This window comes from Peromyscus leucopus, chromosome 4, assembly GCF_004664715.2.
Source record: "Peromyscus leucopus breed LL Stock chromosome 4, UCI_PerLeu_2.1, whole genome shotgun sequence".
NCBI classification, from domain to species: Eukaryota; Metazoa; Chordata; class Mammalia; order Rodentia; family Cricetidae; genus Peromyscus; species Peromyscus leucopus.
In genome coordinates, this window is record NC_051066.1 from 147272755 (window position 1) to 147294045 (window position 21291).

Here is a 21291-nt window from a genome sequence, read left to right on the forward strand (position 1 = left end):
CACGTGTAGATGGAACAGGGACGGCAAGGAGGCGGGACCCTGACTCATACATCCATCCATCACCCCTCAGGAGAGGGGTGTGGATTTGGACCAGCTGCTCTCCTCATCTGAGTCAGTTCCCTAGACAGACCCAGCTAAAAGCTGTCATCAGCCAGTGCCCTCGACATCTGGGCGAATAAGCCCGAGTCCTGGAGTGGGAGATGGGGCAGTGTGCCACGGTGCCCTTTATGGAGCCCATGCCCCTGTCCTATTGTCTGGTGATTCACTGCGTGGCTCAGTGCAATGCGGGTGCATGAGGGTCGCTAGCTGTTGAGCCAACAAAGACAGCTATGGATAACGGTTTTAAAGAATGATAATGGAGCCAGTAAGGTGCTCAGCTGTGCTCTCCGGCTTGGGCTTCGGTTCCGGCGACATGGCTAAACTCACCAAGAAGGTCGGGATCGTCGGGAAATACGGGACCCGCTAATGGTGCCTCCCTCCGGAAAATGGTGAAGAAAATTGAAATCAGCCAGCACGCCAAGTACACCTGCTCCTTCTGTGGCAAGACCAAGATGAAGAGACGAGCCGTTGGCATCTGGCACTGTGGTTCCTGCAAGAAAGCAGTGGCTGGTGGACCCACGACTTCTGCCGTCACAGTGAAGTCCGCCATCAGAAGACTGAAGGAACTGAAAGACCAGTAGAAGCACACTGTTTGAGACCTGCCTGAGCTCTAATAAATGGGTTAATTTACGTAACAGAAAAAAAAAAAGATGCTCAGCTATTAAAAGCACTTGCTAGGCAAGTGTGAGGATCTGAGTTCAACCCCTGGAGCCTTCTGAGGAAGGAGGAACTGACTCCTGTGGTTGTCCTCTGATAACCACACAAGCATGATTCATACACACACACCTGTGTGTGTGTGTGTGTGTACATACACACACATATACATGAACCATGCACACAAACACATGCACACATGTGCATGAGGACACACACACAAATAAAATAATATAAAAAGAAAGAATGATAATGCCCTGCCCACGTGCACCCAATGGACTGGTGACCCAGACCCATTCTGTTACAATAACCAATGAATTTGGGTCAGTTTCTAGCAAAGTAATACACGGATAGAGAAGAAAAAGTAAAGTGGCCATGCAAGTGACTGGTGAATTGTTCAACATTTTCAAGCAGTAAAAGAAATTCTGAACCCCATAAATAAATAGAGTAACTGATTAAAATAATCGTGTTGTTTAATTCATTCTCTCTCTCTCTCTCTCTCTCTCTCTCTCTCTCTCGCTCTCTCGCTCTCTCGCTCTCTCGCTCTCTCGCTCTCTCGCTCTCTCGCTCTCTCTCGCTCTCGCTCTCTCTCTCCTGTAACAGAGACTCCTAATGTAGCTGAGGACAGCCTCAGACTCCTAATCCTCCTGGATCCACCTGCCAACTGCTGGGATTACAGGCGCGTGCCACCAGCCTCACTAAACTGCTTGAGAACAGTTCACTCCGCCCATTCTCCTCCTTGCCAGCCTCCCGCTTAGGGCCAAGCCCAGCCAAGCCTGCTGAGCCCATGAGGATCAGTCAACTTGCTGAAGCATGAATGAGAACACACGGTTGTTAGTGCTTGTCACTGAACTTTGAGGTGGCCTGTTATGCATCAGCGGCTGACAGGTATGCGTTTATAAGATTTTAGAGGGTAACACAAGGATGCATTGGAACTATAACAGTGACTTTCCCTTTTTGGTAAAGGCTATCTTTAGAACTGCTCCTTCTAGCTGTGACTCCCGCGCTTTCATACAGCAAAAGAAGTGGGCCAAGCACCTTCCTTTCCTGTCTTAAAACTAAGAATATTTGTATTTGTTCTCTGATGATATCATACCTGCGTACAATGTATCTTAATCACAGCCACCTCCAACCTCCCTCTCCCTCTCCCCCGCGGCCCCTTCACCACCCCACTTCACGCCCTCTGCTTTTGTTTTTGATGACCCATTGAGTCTAGTGCTGCCTGAGTATGCATGGGTATTGCACCAGCCTCCAGAACATGGGAACCCATCAGCAGCCACACTCCTAAATAAAAAGGACTCTGTCACGTCAGTTCCTCCGTAGCTCCTCAGCTATGACTAGAACCTTAGGTGCCCCTCCCCCCCATTCACACCACAATAATGACTGACCCCATCTTCTGCAGGTAACCACAGGTCCATGAACGCAAGATTCCTGTCATGTCATTCGCTCATGATCTTCCCACCCCTTCTTAGACCATGTTGCTGGAGCCTTGGGATACAGACATCCCATTTAGGACTGAGCACACGACCAGGCACTTTTCTTACATCTGTGGCAAACACTGCAAAGCATTCCCTAAGAAAGCTCCCCCTTTCTCATTTACAAAGCAATGAGAAATCCAGAGTCCACGACCATTGAGAAGTGGGGCTGGGGGCTGTAGACTTGGCTCAGCCATTAACAGTACTTGTGGTTCTTGCAGAGGACCCAGCTTCGATTCCCAGCACCCACACAATGGCTCAAACAAACCATAATTCTAGTTCCAGAGGATCTGAAACCCTCTCCTGACCTCTGTGGCACCAGACATACATGTAGTGCACATACATACATGCAGGCAAAACATTCATGTGGATTTTTTTTTTAAAGTTTAAAATATAAAAGAAAATGTTTTAAATGATGAGGCTATAAAATCTGTGAAATTTTATTTTTTACTTCTTTCCTGGAGGATGCTGGGTAAAGAACAGCCTCCCAGAGGGTAGACCCAGGCATCGTGGGGAACAGAGGCCATTCCTTCTGGAAAGCCAGACTAACTGCCAGAGAAGTATGTCTGTATAATCCTGAGCTTTGACTAGCACTGCCAAGTCATCTCTCATCTAGGAATGTGGTCCACCTCTTGAGGATATATGGGAGATTCCTCCAAACCCTTATAGGCCACATGAGGGGTGTGAAACTGAGTTTTGCTCAACAAGGTGTGAATCAAATAGTCACATAGCAAGTTCTAGAACCTTCCAAAAGAAACATCAAGACTGCACCCCATATTTCCACCTTTGACCCTGGTTTCTTTGTCTTTTTTTCCATCTTGGGTACAGATATAATGACAGGAGCTGAAGCAGTCATTTCAACCATGGGTTGAGCAAACGAAGGGCAGCTTACACAGAATGAAGCAGCATGGATTAAAGGGGTCCAAATCACAGAAGATTTCAAGGAACAAGCCACCAAATCAACTCTGAATGTCCTGCCTCTAACTCCTGGCTTGTGGATGTTACCAGTAGCTACCATGTCTTCCGTACAGATGAATGTAACTCTAACACAGCACTTGAACTTCACAGTCCTTATATTATGTGAATGGGAGAGGACTCTCTTCTGCTGCTGTTGCTATTAGTAGAAAAAGTGCACGCTGGCCAGTGCCAGCTCCAAAATACAGTCCTCAGGAAAACATTGCTTCGACCATCCACTCCTGGATCAGATAATGTTATAACTGAGTGAAGGAACTTCTGCCCAGACCAATACTCTCCATCCACTACAATTGCCAGATGAATCTAACTCTCCACACATTGCTGCTTCTTGACATCGCTCACTTCTTTAGCTATGTTTTCAGTGAAGAAAACAGATGAGTATGCATACCTTAGCTGCAAGGGAGTCCGGAGAAATTATTTTTTTAATTCTAACAAAAGCAAAACACAAATATATAAAGTAAAAGTTAAAACTATCACTAAACGATTTAGAAGATTTGAGGGCTTAAACGAGAGAGGTTCTCACAGTTCTGGAGGCTGGATGTCAAAGGTCAGGTGCTGGCATGGCCAAGTCCTAGTGAGGGCTTGCCTCCCAGCTTCCAGACAATCACATTCTTACTGCATCGTCACATGACAGGAAGAGAGAGTGTGAGGAAATTAGGCATCCAAGGAAAACATTTAAACCCATACCAATCAACTCATCACCACGCAACGAAGAGATTTTAGCAGTTTGACCAAACATACTGTATTAGTTATGTTATACATTGCTGGGACAAAATGACCGACAAAAACTACTCAGGAAAGGACAAGTTTTCTTTGGCTCAAGTTACAGGGGACAGTCCATCATGGCAGGGAAGTTCTAGCCACAAGGTCTTGGGACAGTTGATTAACTGCATCCGGTCAGGGAGCAGAGGGCAATAAATTCTGGCCCAGCTAGCTCTCTCTTCTTTGTGCAGTCCAGGACCTCTCCCTATAGAATGATTCCACCTACATTTATGATCAATCTTCCTGCCTCAGTTAACCTAATCAGGAGACTCCTTCTCAGAAGTACCCAGAGATTTGTGTCCAAGATGACTCTGGATGCTGTTGACAATTGATATAAACCATCACATATACAACAACGGAGTTTTAGGATGGGTGTGGTGGTAAACACCTACAACCTTATTACAAAATGCTAAGCAGGAGGATTGCCACAAGTTTGAGGCCAGCCTGGGCCATATAACTAATACCAGTGCAGCCAAGAATACACAGCAAAACCATCTCAAGACAAGCAAAAATGTTTTAAAATCAAAGGAGCAAAATATACCACTTTAAATAGCCACAAAAATGGTGACATACCTAGGTACTTAAAAATGTGCCAGACCTTTAAAAAGAAAACTATAAGTCTTCATTTTAAGACCTCACCAGAAGTTCTCTATACATTACCTTCCTGAGTATGAAAGACATAATGCCAAAAGGAAATTGATTTTCTCAAAGTGAATATATACATGTAATGCAATTCCAAGAAAATCCTCCAATATCTTTTAGACTACCTGGAAATATGATTCAAAACCTGTGTCAAACAATAAATGTTCAGGCAGAGGAAAAGCAACTTTGAAAAAAAAAGTAGAACAGCAAAACCTTGTCAGATATCAAAACTCACAAGATATTTTCAGTGATTAAATCAGTACTGACATTTATAAATGTGTCTATGAAATCAGAAACCAGAATGCACACATGGGTTTAGTATGTGTTACCTATTATTTCTGCATGGTGAAACAATGGACTATAAACAATGGATCAAAGTCCTAACAGTGTTAGAAAAAATAAGGAGATATATTGATTCTTTGTGAATAGGAAGGCCCTCCTTAAACATGATGCAAGACAAAAACTATAAAAGAAAAGGTCGATTAAATTATTATTTCACAGCAGCTGTGGTTGCCCATACAAGATCTGTACAAGAACAAGACAGTCCGTTTTCCAGCATTCGTGGGAAAGGGATTCATGAGGCCCCAACTCCTAGCTGAGGAACTATTGGCATTTGATGGCTGCTGCAGGAGGGAGAGCCAGTTTTCTCCAGGGTATGGCCCCTGGTAAGGCCCTAGGGTGGGCCTGTATCTATATGCTAACGGGAAGCATTGATTGAACTCAGTGGGTTACTTTAAAAAAAAAATAGAAAACATGGAATTGGGAAGGGGATCTTAGAAGAGACCGAAGTGGGGAGCTGAAGGTAAATATGATCAAAATGTATGAAATTCTCAAAAAGCAAATAAAAACTGTATTTTAAATTTAAATAAATGAATTACTGTTTTAATGTTTTAAGCCTTTCTATGACAAAACAAGTGTAAAATACAAGTGACACTGAGAGATCGGGTCTGTAAAAGGTTTCCATCCATCTCAAGATCAGAAAACAAATTATTTTTAAACTAAGACAGCAAAGTGTATGTACAGAAATCAGAGCAAGTAAATTACTAATAAAATAGGAAATTGCTAGTAAATGTGAGAGGACCATAATTGCATAATAATAGGAAAATGCAATGTTATAATGGATAGAACAATGCAAACTGAATTTTCAATGAAGCTCCACTTTTCACCTATGATAATAGCAAATGGCTGAACTCTTTCTCTGGAGGGTGGGTGAGAGCGTGGGGTGAACACCTCCTGGCTGCCTCTCCATATTTGCTCTTTATCTCCCTCATGTTCCTGTGTGTCCCAGGAGGCGTGCTTGCATGGACTACATCAACAGGTTCTGCTGCCATCCGGTTGAGGTCAGCCCAGTAGGAGACGGAGGGAAAGAATGACCCAAGACACTTATTCCCATAGCTCCTTCCCTGTGGGGCCACACTGCACTGGTTTCATCTCTCTCTCCCCACATGACTCTTTTCTACTGGATTCTACACTCTCCTTGCTCCCAAAGCTTTTGGAGGACTACTAATGGACCCACTCTGACCAGCTCCCTCTCACACTGCCTTCAACATTCTCCTAGTGAGAATACTGCATTTGATTTGGAGAGCAGTGGGCCCAGAGCCAATGGATGCCTGTCCATGAGGAATTCCACATCTCTGTACCCACATCAGACACACACTGGCAGATATCTGCACAAAGGGCAAGTGGAAGGCCGTTTGCAACACCCTTGTTTACAAGAGTCAAAAGTTAGAAATTGCTTAAATGCCTTCAAATAGAGAAGCAGCTAAACAAACGTTACTGATAAAATAACTATACTCATATAGCACAGCATGGATCTCAAGAAAGACTCAAAACATATTATTACATAAAGAAAGACCAGAACCATAATAAATTACATGAGTGCTATTGTTTCTATAGTTTCATGTGTTCCACAAGCAATGTGGGAAACTTTTCTCTGCTTCCCCACAAGGAAGGCAGGCAGGTGTGGCCATCAGATTTGCTTCGGCCAAGGGACTGTGAGTGACAGTGACATTGGAGGCTTCCAAGCAGAAGCTTCAAGAGGCCCCAGCATTCTTCCCTCTCCCTCTGTCATGAAACCAGCAGGCACCAGCTGCTTCTTCAACCCATGTCCCGAAATCCATCTGAAGCTAACTCATAAAAATATGTGAAGAGTACAATGTAAATATGAGGCTGGGGAGATTGCTCCATGGATAACACATTCCCTACACAAGTATGAGGGCTGGAGTCCCGATCTCCAGCATCCACATAAATGCTGGGTTGGTAAGGGCAGCTGCCTGTTACTCTTGGCCTTTGGAGGAAGTGTCAGGGGGATCCCTGGGGATAGTTAGCTAGTTAGAGTAGCCAAATCAACTAGCTCTGGCTGTAAGTGAGAGACTCTGCCCCAGAGAACAAAATGGAAAGCAGTCAAGGAAGACATTGACATCAACCTCTGGCCCATGGACATGCCCCTCACATGCATCACACCCTCCCCCAACACACAAAGATATAAATCTGTATGACTGATACCCTGAGGTTTAGGGATGCTTGTTACTGCAGCACAGCCTCACCTACAATGGTTAGTTGGTGCTTCTATATAACTGATCTGCAGTGACTTCTGGAGCAGGGGGAGCACATAGGGGGTGATGATCACGGGGGACTTTTATATTTATTTTCATTTTCTTATGCTGAAAATATATTCATGCATCACCATATAATAAAAATACTTCACTTAAAAGAAATATAACAGGTGTTTTCTTCCTTAAAATGAAATGCTAAAAAATATCATTCTTAAAATACACACATAAACACCCTATAAATTAATGGTTCTTTCTGCCCATCTGGTGCTCTGAAGATGGAGTCTAGAGGCAGAGAACTCTGTGAAGCTTCTAGGGCAAGAGGAAGTGTCAGAACATGACAGTGTCTGTCAGTCTCTCTGCAGGTAGGAATCTATGGAGCCTAGGCACACTGGGAAACTTGCCTCTACTCTAGCTATCATGAAACTGAAACATGGACTGGATTAGAATGCTTTTAAAAATTGCAGTTTTAATTATATACATGAGAGTGTAGGGATATATGGAGACCAGAAGAGTGCGTTAGATCCTTGGGAGCTGGAGTTACAAGCAGTTGTGAGCCACCCAACATGGGTGCTGGGAACCAAACTCGGGTCCTCTGTAAGAACAACAGGTGCTTTTAACTACTGAGCCCATCTCTTCAACTCCCAGAATCTTTTAATTAATTAATTAATTTTACATGTGTCATGTCTACCTTCCCAGTGACCTGGTTTTCATGACCGATTCACTTCAGGCCATCTAGAAGAATGCTCGTCTCTTCAGCACCACGTCCTCTTGCCTTCTAGCATTGGTGAGAGCTACAAAACTCTGTTTCTGATTCCTCTTGTGGACTTCTCTGAACCAGAGGGGATGGATATAAAAGACCACGTGTAAATTGTCATGTCATGGGCTCCCTTGCAGTTTTAGCTTCTCTCCGAAGCAAAATGGCAGTCTGCTCATCACCATCACCTCCTAACAGTACGGTGACAGCCTCAGGAGAAGCGGCGGCAGCCCTGGCCTCTCAGTCACAGCTGTGGTGACTCAGGAGCAAGAGTTCCCCAAGACTGCTCTTGTCCAGAGTTCACGAGATCAAATTCCCCGTGTTCACGCCCTTCCTGCTTCTACTACTGAGGCCATCCTTGAATACAACGTAACTTAGCAGAGGTTGGAAAAGAACATCCAGACGGTAGACAAAAAGATGAAACGCAGGAGGGAAGGAAAGTTAGAAATTAGAATACTATCCCACAGGGCCAAATGACAGAAGAATTTGAAGCCCCGGAAGTGGAAATGTAGAAACTAGCGAAACAAAGAAAAGAAATTTTCTAAATACAACTTCACACACGCACAGCAATGGCAGAGTACCAGGGATGGATCTTCTCACTGGGCGAGCTCACCGAGGAGCAGGACGGTGCTCACCTGCTGATTTGGCACAGCAGGAAGTCTGCAGTTCCACCTACAGCACGTGGTCGGTAAAAGTCTCTCCAACAGGACTGGACTCTAATTGAGTCTCTAGACAGAATTATCAATTTAGAACACATCCAAAGGGTGCTGTCATATTTTCAAACACATAGAGAACCTGAAGGCCCAGCAGTCAAATTCAGATTCTACTTCGACAGTAAACCACACGGGGAAAGGAGGCAGGCTGCCTACTTAAGTAATCCTGCACAAAAAGCCATGTTTGAGATCATTCGAGAAACTAAACCTAGCGTGGGTAAAAATCACTGCCAGTTCCTTACCTGCGACAGCAGAATAATGGCTGCTTGTGTTTTTAAGTTCTCATCTGTCAGAACTCTCCAATGTACAACGTTTGCTATAAAATGCTGCTTACTCACCAGAAAAATACAAGTAAGCAATAGAAACATGTGGGTTTATTCTATCATTCTCTGTCTGGTGCTTACTTAGATTATCATAATTTTTTAAATGAAAAATAAAGAGCAACAAAGCATGTAGCCCAAAGGAAGAGGGTCCAGCCCTCAGCCTAGTGGTAGAGTGCTTGTCTCTGGGGAAGACCCTTGGTTTAGGTTGAGGAGATGGCTGTATAAGGACCTGAGTTCAAATCCCCCGAACTCACATAAAGCCAAATGTGGTAGCCTGTGTCTGTAATCCCAATGTTCCCATAACAAGCTAGGAGGCAGAGAAAAAATTTCTGGACGTTCACAGACCCAGTAGCCTGGTTTACACGGTGTGGAACAAGAGACACTGACTGAGGCAAGGTGAAAGTTGAGGACCAACACCCAAGACTACCCTCTGACCTCCAAAGGGCTCCTACACACATGCACGTGTGCACACACACACACAGAGTCACAAATCCTTGGTTTTAATCCATACACACACACACACAGGCACAGACCCTTGGTTCAAATCCATACACACACACACACACACACACACACACACACACACCCGTTTTTAATACACACACACACACACAGAGTCACAAATCCTTGGTTTTAATCCATACACACACACATACACACACACATACCCTGTTTCTAATACATACACACACAGAGTCACAAATCCTTGGTTTTAATCCATACACACACACACATACACACACACAGGCACAGACCCTTGGTTCAAATCCACACACACACACACACACACACACATACACACACCTGTTTCTAATACACACACAGGCACAGACCCTTGGTTATAATCCATACACACACACACACAAACACACCCTTGTTTCTAATACACACACACACTGAGTCACAAATCCTTGGTTTTAATCCACACACACACACACACACAGAGTCACAGACCCTTGGTTCAAATCCTTACACACACACACACACACACACACACACACCCTTGTTTCTAATACACACACACACATACATACACAGAGGCACAGACCCTTGGTTCTAATCCATACACACACACACACACACACACACACACACACACACACCCTCGATTCTAACCTCCAGTGTGTGTGGGGGGTGGGGTTAAAAAAAAGGAAAGAAGAAAGGACAGACACTAATGGATATTCCAAGGCCATATTCTAAAATCCCATTAATCATGAGTTTTCGAATAGTAGGATCAAACAAAGCTCGGGGAGAATAGACAGTTTGTTACAAAAGATCGAGAATCAGAAAGGGGACCAGTGATGACTGGAGTTTGATCCCCAAGACTCACACTGTGGGCAAAACCCACTCCTGTGAATTTTCCTCTGGCTTCCCCAAGTGCCACATTCATACAAAATGACATGAGTCCCAAACACACACACACACACACACACACACACACACACACACACAGAGAGAGAGAGAGAAAGAGAGAGAGAGAGAGAGAGAGAGAGAGAGAGAGAGAGAGAGAGATGTGAAAACACCTTTTAAAAAATCATAAAGGCAGCAGGGCAGTGGTGGCATACACTTTTAATGCCAGCACTTGGGAGGCAGAGGCAGGTGGATCTCTGTGAGTTCGAAGCCAGTGTGATCTTTTTTTTTTTTTTGGCCAGTCTGATCTTGAACAAAACAAATTCCAGGACAGCCAGGGAGGGCATCAGATTTTGCCACAGCAATACAGATGCTTGAGAAATGTAAGGATGACATCATCACAGCTGTGTGTGATGGCCCAGGTGGCCCCCCTTTGATGACAACCCCAGCATCTGAGAGACAGAGAGGCCTGCGAGCTGAAAGCCTGTCTCAGCTACTTAGTGAGTTCCAGGACAGCCTGAGCTACACAGCAAGATCTTCCCTCAAAAAAAAAAAAAAAAAAAAAAAAAAAACAACAAACACAACAAAACCAAAACCAAAAACAGGCTGGAGAGACATCTCACAGGTCCTGAGCACTGAGGGAGGTTGGGGGGCCGAGGGATCAGCAGTTAAAGGTCTTTAGCTGCATAACATCGGGCGAGCCTAAGCACCTCAGTGAGACCTTGTCTCAAAAAGCACAAGAGGGCTGGGGAGATAGTTCAAGGGTAGAGTTCTTGTGCGAGGAAGGAAGGAGGAAGGAAGAGAAAGGGGGTAGAGGGGAATTTAATAAGTACTTATTGAATGGACTAATGTGTTGGAGAGAAAACTTGCGGTGTGCAGAGCAGTCCCCCAAAGATGTTCATGCCCCGTGCCACAGTCTGTGAGTGTATCGTGCCACATGACAAAGGACTTTTGCAGATGTTATTGAGATGCAGGTCCTTAAAGTAGGGAAGAACACCCTCTATTAACTGAAGGAGCTGTCTCCCCATAGGAGGCCTTAAAAGCTGAGGACTTTCTCAGTTGGAATGACGGAGATGGCAAGAGAGGAAGGCAGAGAGGTGACATGAAGCAGCAAGTACAAAGATTCCAGACCCACCGTAGTCGGGGTGGGGTGGGGTGGGGTGGGGGAGGAGCAGATACAAAGAAATGCAGACAGCTTCCAGGATCAAAGAGCCTGGGACACAGCCCAGAGGGAAACGGCTACAGGAATCAGAACTCAAGCCACAACCTCCTGAGCCTGGAGCTGGCTTCAAATCTAACTAAGATCTACATCAGTAAGGATGGTCCCTCAGCTGACACCTTTTCCTGTATGAGTCTCAAGGCAGGGGAGGGGATCCGACTGACTCTCGCTGGCCGGCCTCGTTCTCATCTGCTGAACCACGAGATAAGAAACAAACGGGTTTCGGACTAAAGGCGTCAGTCAGTGATACAGCACTTGTCTAACGTGCGTAAATCCTTGTATTCAATTCCCAGCACTGTCAAGAGAGATAGGGAGAGAGAGAGAGAGACAGAGACAGAGAAATGGGTGTTGTTTCAAGGAACAAATTCTGTAAGACATTGTTGACGCAGCAGTAAGAAATGTCTTCATTTCCTTTCCGGTGTCTGTGATAAAACACTCTGACCAAAGCAGCTTAAGGGAGAAAGGTTTGTTCTCACGCACAGCTCAAGATACAATGTATCATGGTAGGAAGTGAACCAGGGCTCGAAGCAACTGGCATCCACAGACAGGAAGCAGAGAACACGTTGATGCTCAGTTCCGGTCTCCGTGTGCACAGTCCAGGACCCTGGCCAGGGAATGGTGCCACCCACAGTGGGCCAGTCTTCACACCTCAACTAAATTAATGGAGATAAATCCACAGGCACGCCCAGAGGCTTATCTCCCAGATAAGTCATTCTAGAGTCTGTCAAGTTGAAAATTAACAATAACCATCACAGGAAACTAATGCAGTAGGGAGTGGCCATTGATGAGTGAAGGGACTCCGGCCAGCTTGAGTGTGCTTGGCGTGACTCTGAGAGGCTCTGCTCTTCTCCCCCATCCCCTCTGCCTTGCTAAAAACCATTAGGTTACATTCCTAGAGTTAAGCGCCAAGGTCTAGTCCCTTATTTGGTCACTTCCTCCTAAGGCTGACTACTAAGGTCCAGCTATCTAAGTACTGAAGCCCAGCAATCAAAATCCCCCTTTGGCTCACCTAATTAACATGCCCAATTCAAATGAAACACCTCATCCTAACACAGGGTTTCCCCCTGTGCCTTTATAAACCTCCATTTGCCTGTGGGCCACATCTGACTCCCTCTGTCCAGAGGCAATCCTTTGTCCCCTGGGACAGATACCCCTTACCTCCCTTCCTTGCTCCTTTTCTCCCTCTCCCTTGTTCCCTTCTCCTTCTCCCTTGTCCTCTGTTTCCTGTCTTTGCCCCTTATCCCTGCCCTCTGTCCCTCTGGGGCAAATAAATCTCCTTTGTGTTGAGAACTTGGTCTTGGGGTCCTGAGACAATACTTTTCCTTTCAATGAGAATATAGAAAATTGAGCAAAGAAACAAAAGCTTTTCTTTTCTTTAGGACAACAGAAATGTGCACAATGAAGAGAAAGCTACCAAGGAAATACAGTAGGCACAGTTTTGTTTGCTTGTTTTCAGTTACACAGACACTAACAAAACAAACCATAAACACTGAATATGGACTTGACTAAAATTCTGACATAATTATTGTGAAAGGAAGGATGTGGAGAGGCAGAAATAGGTATTTACCTAGGAGATTTGTTTCAGGTCTTTTGTTTTTATTTTTATTTATTTATTTTTTTTTTCGGTTTTTCGAGACAGGGTTTCTCTGTGTAGCTTTGCGCCTTTCCTGGAGCTCACTTGGTAGCCCAGGCTGGCCTCGAACTCACAGAGATCCGCCTGGCTCTGCCTCCCGAGTGCTGGGATTAAAGGCGTGTGCACCAACGCCCGGCTTGTTTTTATTTTTTTAACCTGGGAGAATTGAAAGAATATTATGTGTGGTACATGAGACAGAAATTAAGCTTTTTTTTTTTTTTTTTTTTTTGGTTTTTTGAGACAGGGTTTCTCTCTGTAGCTTTGCACCTTTCTTGGAACTCACTCTGTAGACCAGACTGGCCTCGAACTCACAGAGATCCGCCTGCCTCTGCTAGTATTAAAGGCGTGCGCCACCACCGCCCGGCGAAATTCAGCATTTTATTTAACAGACTACTCAACAGACATTTCTAAAAGTATGTGAGTAGTGAGCTTGCAGACAAAATGCATAGTTCTGAAATAAGTAGCAGAAGGTAACTGTTAATATTCTGACCCACCCCTTGAAATCCCACCCCTTGGCGCTGCTCTGCATCCTATCTTAAAGGCCTCATTCTAAAGAAACAGCCAGGGCTGTTACACAGAGAAACCCTGACTTGAAAAATCAACTAACCAACCAAACAAGCAAATAAATAAAAAGAAATCATGTCTGAGAAGATAGGCTATTTAAACATTACACAATATATACACATATTTAAACATCATGGTATATGTCCATTCATATTCAAATGTTTTTTTAATTAATTTTATTTGTATTAAGAAAATCTACAACCCAGAAGCTTATTTTAATTCAGCCTGCCACCACACATCAAAAGCTGTATTAGCAGCGTGGCACAGAGGTGCACACCTGTAATCCTGGCACCTAAGAGGCCGAGGAAGACCAAAGCAGTGAGCGTGGGGAAGAGGGGCACCGTTATCATATGTTTATTTAGCTTACATTTTCACATTGTTGTTCATGGTCAAAGGAAATCAAGACAGGAACTCAACCATGGCAGGAACCTGGAGGCAGGAGCTGATGCAGAGGCCATGGAGGGGTGCTGCTTACTGGCTTGCTCTTCATGGCTTGCCCAGTCTGCTTTCTTTTATTTCTTTTTTTTTTTTTTAATTTTTTCATTTATTTACATTTTATTTATGAGTGTTCTGCATGTATAATTGCATGCCAGAAGAGGGAATCAGGTCCTATTAAGATGGTTGTGAGCTACTGCTGGGAATTGCATTCAGGACCTCTAGAAGAGCAGCCAGTGATCTTAACTGCTGAGCTATCTCTCCAGCCCTCAGCCTGCTTTCTCATAGAACTCAGGACCATCAGCCCAGGATGGCACCATTCACAGTGAGCTGGGCCCTCCTACATCAATTATCAAGAAAATATCCCAAAGGTTTACCCACAGGCCAGTCTGGTGGGGTCATTTCCTCAACTGAGGTTCTGCTAATCCCAGAGTTAGTGGTTAATCCCTTTCAAGTATAAGACCACTACCACAATTTAAAGCCAAATTTGAAGCAAGCTTTAATTAAATACTGGCCAGGTGGATGGGCTCTGGCCAGGTCCAACTCTGGGTTTCCAGAAAAATGGCCCCCAAGTCATGATTTTCAGAAGCGTAAGTACTCCCCCATCAGGTTGGATCAGGGGCAAATATACATGCTGACATATTTCCTGCCTGTGAACCTCTTGCCCGCATGTGATCAAGCACATCGGTGCAGATGCGTCAAACAAACTTGTTGAAGAGAATGAAAACATGTGGCTTGTTGTCTCCCATTAACAACAGTCTCCAGCATTTCAGGAACTATCTGTCCTTGGGCAAGGGGCTTGCAGACTACAGGCATTTTTGCTCCATGGATCTCTTAGGCACAGTAATTAAAACTTAAAATGTAGCTTTGGCTCTCAGTTTCCTCTTCCCAATGACTCTAGCTTGTGTCAAAATAATGTAAAACTAATCAGCACAGGCCCTAACAAATATACATATAATTGAAAAATTCAAAAAGCAGGAGGCTGGCGAGATGGCTCAGCAGTTAAGAGCACTGGCTGCTTTTAGAAGGCCAAGGTTTGATTCCCAACACCCACATGGCATCTGATAACTGTCTATAGCTCTCTGACCTCCACGGGCACCAGGCACACGTGTGGATACACAGACATACATGTAAGCAAACTCTCATAAAGTAACAATGAATAGATCTTTTAAAAACTAAATGAGCCCAGTGTGATGACACACATTTAACCCTAGCACCCAGGAGGCAGAGGCATGTGGACCTCTAAGTTTGAAGCCAGCCTGCTCTACAAAGTGAGTTCCAGGACAGCCAGGGCTACACAGAGAAACCCTGTCTAGAAAACAAACAAACAAACAAACAAAAAACCAGAAACAAAATAAATTAGTTAATTTAATTAAATTAAATAAAAAACAATGTTGGTTTTATAAATAAAATTATAAAAAACAAAACAAAACCCAAAAACCAGCCAGGTGGCAGTGGAGCATGCCTTTAATAGCAGCACTTGGGAGGCAGAGCCAGGGCCAGGCAGATCCCCGTGAGTTGGAGGCCAGCCTGGTCTACAGAGCAAGATTCAGGACAGGCACCAAAACTACACAGAGAAACCTGTCTCGAAAAGCCAAAAACAAACAAACAAAAACAAAAAACAAAAACAGGAAACTACACATACCTTAGAATCTACAACCAACAGTAATGTAATAATACTGTTTGTTATAAAGCCACATTGTTCCCTGGCCATAGTGCACAGATAAAGACAATGTTTTTGAACGGCCAGCCAGCCTACCATGAGAGGCTTGGAGCCTGTTTTGGATACCACTTTCGGAATGGAAGGCCATGGGCAAAACTGCTATGGTTCTTTGGCTGAAGCCTCCTCTAAAGTAGCCTCGGTTTCTGCCTTCTTCCAAATTCTTATGATGTCACCAGATCATATTCCTCAGGAGGTAGGGTTTAGTGATAAATCCACAGGAGTCTGCTTAAAGGGCAAAAACAATTTATTAGGAAAGAAACTCACTAAAACAGAATAGGAAAATTGTCGCAGGGTACCTGGAATGCTGAGGTACTGTTACATGCTGTTCTGAGTCAGTCTGCCATCCAAGCCCACTAGGGAGAGAAGAGAGGGCATACATGCATCTGAGATCTTACGGGTAGCCCCGAGGCCATACCCCAGGGGCAGGTACTTCAAGGTATAGCAGTTACCTGCTATATTTCTAGGGGCTGTGCTTCAAGGTCATAGGCAGAACAGATATCCACTACATCTCCCCTGTTTGTTTAAATAAGAAAGTTCTAACATAATAAAAAAATTATATACAATAGGAACGATTGTCAAGTATTGTCCAGGAGAGGGGAAAGGTAATAACATAAGCAAAAATAGAAATACAACCAGCAAGAACAACATCAAACAAGAGATACATAGTAAAATCCAGAAATGTCCAGAGGTCATAGGCAGAACAGAGATCCACTACAGTAAGGGAGCCATGGAGTCTCCAGGTCTGATCATTACAGCCATCGGTTTCACAGAGGGACAGGAGCTCAGGTCCCTAATTTCTTTCATTAGGAGGCAGGTGCAGCATCCTCTGTACCCAGCATAGATGGGGGGACCATTTCTGCTCTCAAGGAACTTCCAGGCCAGTGATGAGCTGGACATCGATTAACTTGTACAAAATCTAATATTTAGCTTCGGACAAAGTGTTGTGGTTTTTTTTTTTTTTTTTTTTTTTTAAATTCTCCTCTAGACCAATGAAAAATTCACTAGAATGACTTGCAACTTCTGCTCAAATTGTGTGCCAAAGCTGAAGAGGCAAGGCTCCCTCTTCACAAGAGAAGCAGGAACAAAGGGAGGCAGCAGCTCTTCTCAGAGCCCTGAGGGAACTGGGGTGGGGGTGCGGGAATTACGGTGCTGAAAACGAGAGCCATTAGAGAGTCACAGAAACACAGCTCAACAGGGCAGCCTCAGTAGTCGGGAATCACTAGGGGCTGAGTGTGGACTTCCCATTCCCAGGGCACTCCACACTGAGCCCAGCCTGCTTCCCCATAAAGATCTAGGCAAGAGGAGAGGGGCATTTTTTCTTCATTTTCAGGTCACTACGTTCTCTGTGGCAGAGGCCTCCCTTCAAAGGAAACTACTTTTATCAGAGCCGTATCTACCTAGCGGAAAGCCAATTAGATATTTCCAGCCTCCTTTAGTTTCCTGTCTCACAGAAGAGAAGAATGGGCTAAAATGTATCTCGAAGTTACAGTCTAGGGACTCTGGCCCACTAAAATACATAACCCCACACAAAAGAGACTTAATTACAAGATGACAGAAAGCTTCCCATCACCAGAACCTCTCCATAGCATCAATACATCTTCAATATAAAAACAGGGAACTACAACTGAGAAAGCGGTGAGGTACAAGCTGCCATTCAAAGGAGTTTCCAGGGAAACCTAGACAAGGGAGGCAAATTAAAGAGGAAATTGAAGCCTTTGCCACAGTTACGGTAAGCAGTAAACACAGCCTAACTCAGGCGGAGAGACATAAAGTCACCACACGCCTGTTTACCTCAGTTTCTATTACACAATACATCATGTCTGACTACTAAGAAATTATAAGGCTTGCTTAAAGCAAAAAGAAAAAAAAATCTGAGGAGACAAAGCAAGAACTGGGCTATAGCCCAACGCTAGAATACTTGCCTAGTGTGTGTGAGGCCCTGAGTTTTATACCTAGAGCTGCACAGTGGGTTAGTGTGTGTGTGTGTGTGTGTGTGTGTGTGTGTGTGTGTGTGTGCAAAAACACAGAGAGAGACAGAGACAGACAGAGAACCATAACCAGACTCAGACATGGCAAAGATGGCATTACTGAACCAGGAATTTAATATTACTAATCTAGGGCTCTAATGGAAGAGCAGGTTACACATAACCCCAATGCTGGGGGGTCCAGGGGAGATGGTTGACCCCCGAGGCTCACTTGTCAGCTGTCCTAGCCAACCAATGAGCTCCAGATCCAGTAAGAGATCCTGTCTCAAAAACTAAGATGAAAAGAGATAAAAAATGCCGGGCGGTGGTGGCGCACACCTTTAATCCCAGCACTCAGGAGGCAGAGGCAGGTGGATCTCTGTGAGTTCGAGGCCAGCCTGGTCTACAAAGCGAGTTCCAGGAAAGGCGCAAAGCTACACAGAGAAACCCTGTCTTGAAAAACCAAAAAAAAAAAAAATTGACTTCTGGCCTCTATACACACCTGTAAACACACATGTACACATCTACACAAGCCAGTACACACACATATGTATAACACACACACACACACACACACACACACACACACACACACACACACATCTAGACATAATAACCCTTGTATTTGTTTCACAAATAAATTACCCCTTGTTGGGTGTGACAGCATGTGGCTTTAGTCCCCCTTCAGGGGTGGAGGCAGGAGGTCAATCAAAGTCATTCTCCCATACATAGCAAGTTTGAGACCAGACTGGGCTGAATGCAACTTTGTCTCAACAAAAACAACAAAAATTGATCCTCAGTGGATCCTAATGAAAATTTAACCCTCAGTGGATCACAGATCTAAAGGTAAAATACAAAACTATACGAGTTCTAGGAAGAAACAGAAAGAAAAAACTCTGGGTAACCTTGTGTTTGCAATGAGTTTATAGATACCAAAAATATGATCCATGGAGGAAAAAGAAAGGTAAGTTTTATTTCATTAAACTAAAAAATTCCTGCTCTGGGAAGTCACTGCTGGGAGAGTGGAAACCAAGGCAGAGTAGAAGATAATCTACAAAACACACATCTAATAAAGGCCGGGAATGCAGAATCATCTGCAAAGAAGCCCCAACATTCGGCAACAAGAAAACAAACAACCCAATTAAAAATGGACAAAAAAGAAAAGAATAGAAACAAAAAAGCGGATTGTGTGGGGTATGGCTCAGCAGTTAAGACCATTGCTACTCTTGCAAAGGGCCCAGGTTTGGTTCCCAGACCCCACGTGGTGGTGGATAACCACCCACAACTTCAGTTCCCAGGGATCTGAGGACCTCTTCTGGCCTCCATGGGCACGTGGCACACATGTGATGTACATACATACATACTTATAGACAACACACAGGGAATAAAAAATAAATCAATCTTGTTTTTAAGGGGAGAAAAGGAAATAGACACTTTGCTAAAGATACACATGATAAATGAGCCTGTGAAAAGGTGTCACTGAGGGACTGTGAATTAAGACAATAACAAGATACTAATGCACACTAATCCCAGTAGCTAAAATCTAGAAAATAAATCAATAGAAACTAAGACCTGACATACCAGACATACCAGATATAGGCATGCTCAGGGAGCAGCACTCTTCATTGCTGGTGTAACATAAAATATACGGTCACCTTGAAAGAAACTTCAGTGGCTCCTTAAAAAAGTCAGACATGGTTTAGGGGCCAGGGAGATGGCTCCGTCTGTAACGTGTTTGTAGAGCAAGCATGAGCACCTGAGTTCAGACTCCTAGTGCCCACGCAAGGATTCAGGCACAGCAAGACGACACACTGTTAGTCCCAGGACTGTGAAGGTAGAAGTGGGAGGGTCCCTGGAACCCACTGCTCAGCCAGCCTAATGGATCAGTGAGTGGCAGGTTCATTGAGAGACTGTGTCTCAAAAAAAAAAAAAAAAAATGGTGAACGGTGATTGAGAAGATTTGCAGGGCTGGAGAGATGGCTCAGTGGTTAAGAGCACAGGCTGCTCTTCCAGAGGACCCTGGTTTAATTCCTAGCACCCACACGGTGGCTCACAGCTGTCTGTAACACAAGTCTCAAGGGATCCAACACCCTCTTCTTGTCTCAGAGGGGCACCAGGCATGTACATGGTACCCAAATATATGTGCATATCAAACACCTATACACATAAAATAAAAAATATTTTTATTTTTAAATTTAGGAAAAGGAAGACACCCAATGTCCACCTGCAACCTGAATGTATTCATGTATGCATACACATTCGATTGTGCCCCCACACATTAGACACAGGGTTTTTTTGTTGTTGTTGTTTTGTGGGGTTTTTTTTTGTTTTGTTTTGGGGGGGCTTTTTTTTTTCTTCAAGACAAGGTTTCTCTGTGTAGCTCTGGCTGTCCTGGAACTAGCTCTGTAGACTAGGCTAGCCTTGAACTCATAGAGATCCACCTGCCTCTGCCTCCAAGTGCTAGGATTAAAGGTGTGTGCCACTGCTGCCTGGCTAGACACAGTTTTAATACACAGCCTAATACTCTTGCTCCTACATATTTACTTAGCTGAGCTGAAAACCAATATCCACATAAAACTTCACGTAAGCGCCCACAGCGGCGTTAGTCGTAATCGTCAAAGGCTGATCAAGAGCTCCCTCAGTGCTTCTATTAGTCCCCAGGGCTCTACAACACAGTGCTATCAATGAAGTAGCTTTGATACACAGACATGCATTAGCTCACAACTCAGTCTACAAGTCGGAAATAAGGGATCTACAGGGCCGTATCTCTCTCTGACTCTGGGCAGACTCCTCCCAGGCCTTTCTAGGTTCTACTGTTGCTGCTGCTCCTTGGTGCTCTTTGTCTTGTAACCAGTCTACTCCCTGCCTCTCTGTCACACAGTGCTCTCTTTGTGTGCTTCTGTCTCCACACGACATGTTCCTTTTACAGAGACCTGTCCTAGTGAATTAGGAACCCACTCTAATGACCCCCTCATAATTTGATTATATCTTCAAAGAGATATAATTCCCAAATATGGTGATATTTTCAGGTATCTAAGATCTCAATTTCAACAAATCTTTATGGAAGACACAAGTCAATTTTGAAGACATGAGTTATGGGAGCTAAGTGTGATGTTTCACACCTGTAGTCCCATCATTTAGAAGACTGAGGCAAGGGAACAGATAGGGCTATAGGGCGAGAGGCCTTGTCTTAAAAAAAAAGAATGGGTTAAATGATAAACAATATGTAGTATAATTATACAAGGGATTATTATTCAATGATTAAAAAGAAATGAGCTATCAAGCTATAAAAAGACACCAAGAAATTTTAAACCGTATCACTTCATGAAAGATGCCAGTCAGAAAATGCTACCTACTGCATGAACCAACTCTCTCTAGAAAAGGCAAAACTATGAAGAGTGTAAAATGTCAGTAGTTGCCCAAATTTGGGGGTATGGAGTAGGGGAGGATG

General features: G+C 44.1%; 1 pseudogene; it reads left to right on the forward strand.

The window, feature by feature from the left end:
• The first annotated feature begins 412 nt into the window (after positions 1-412).
• LOC114692694 lies at positions 413-695 on the forward strand (annotated as a pseudogene).
• The last annotated feature ends 20596 nt before the right edge of the window (positions 696-21291 follow it).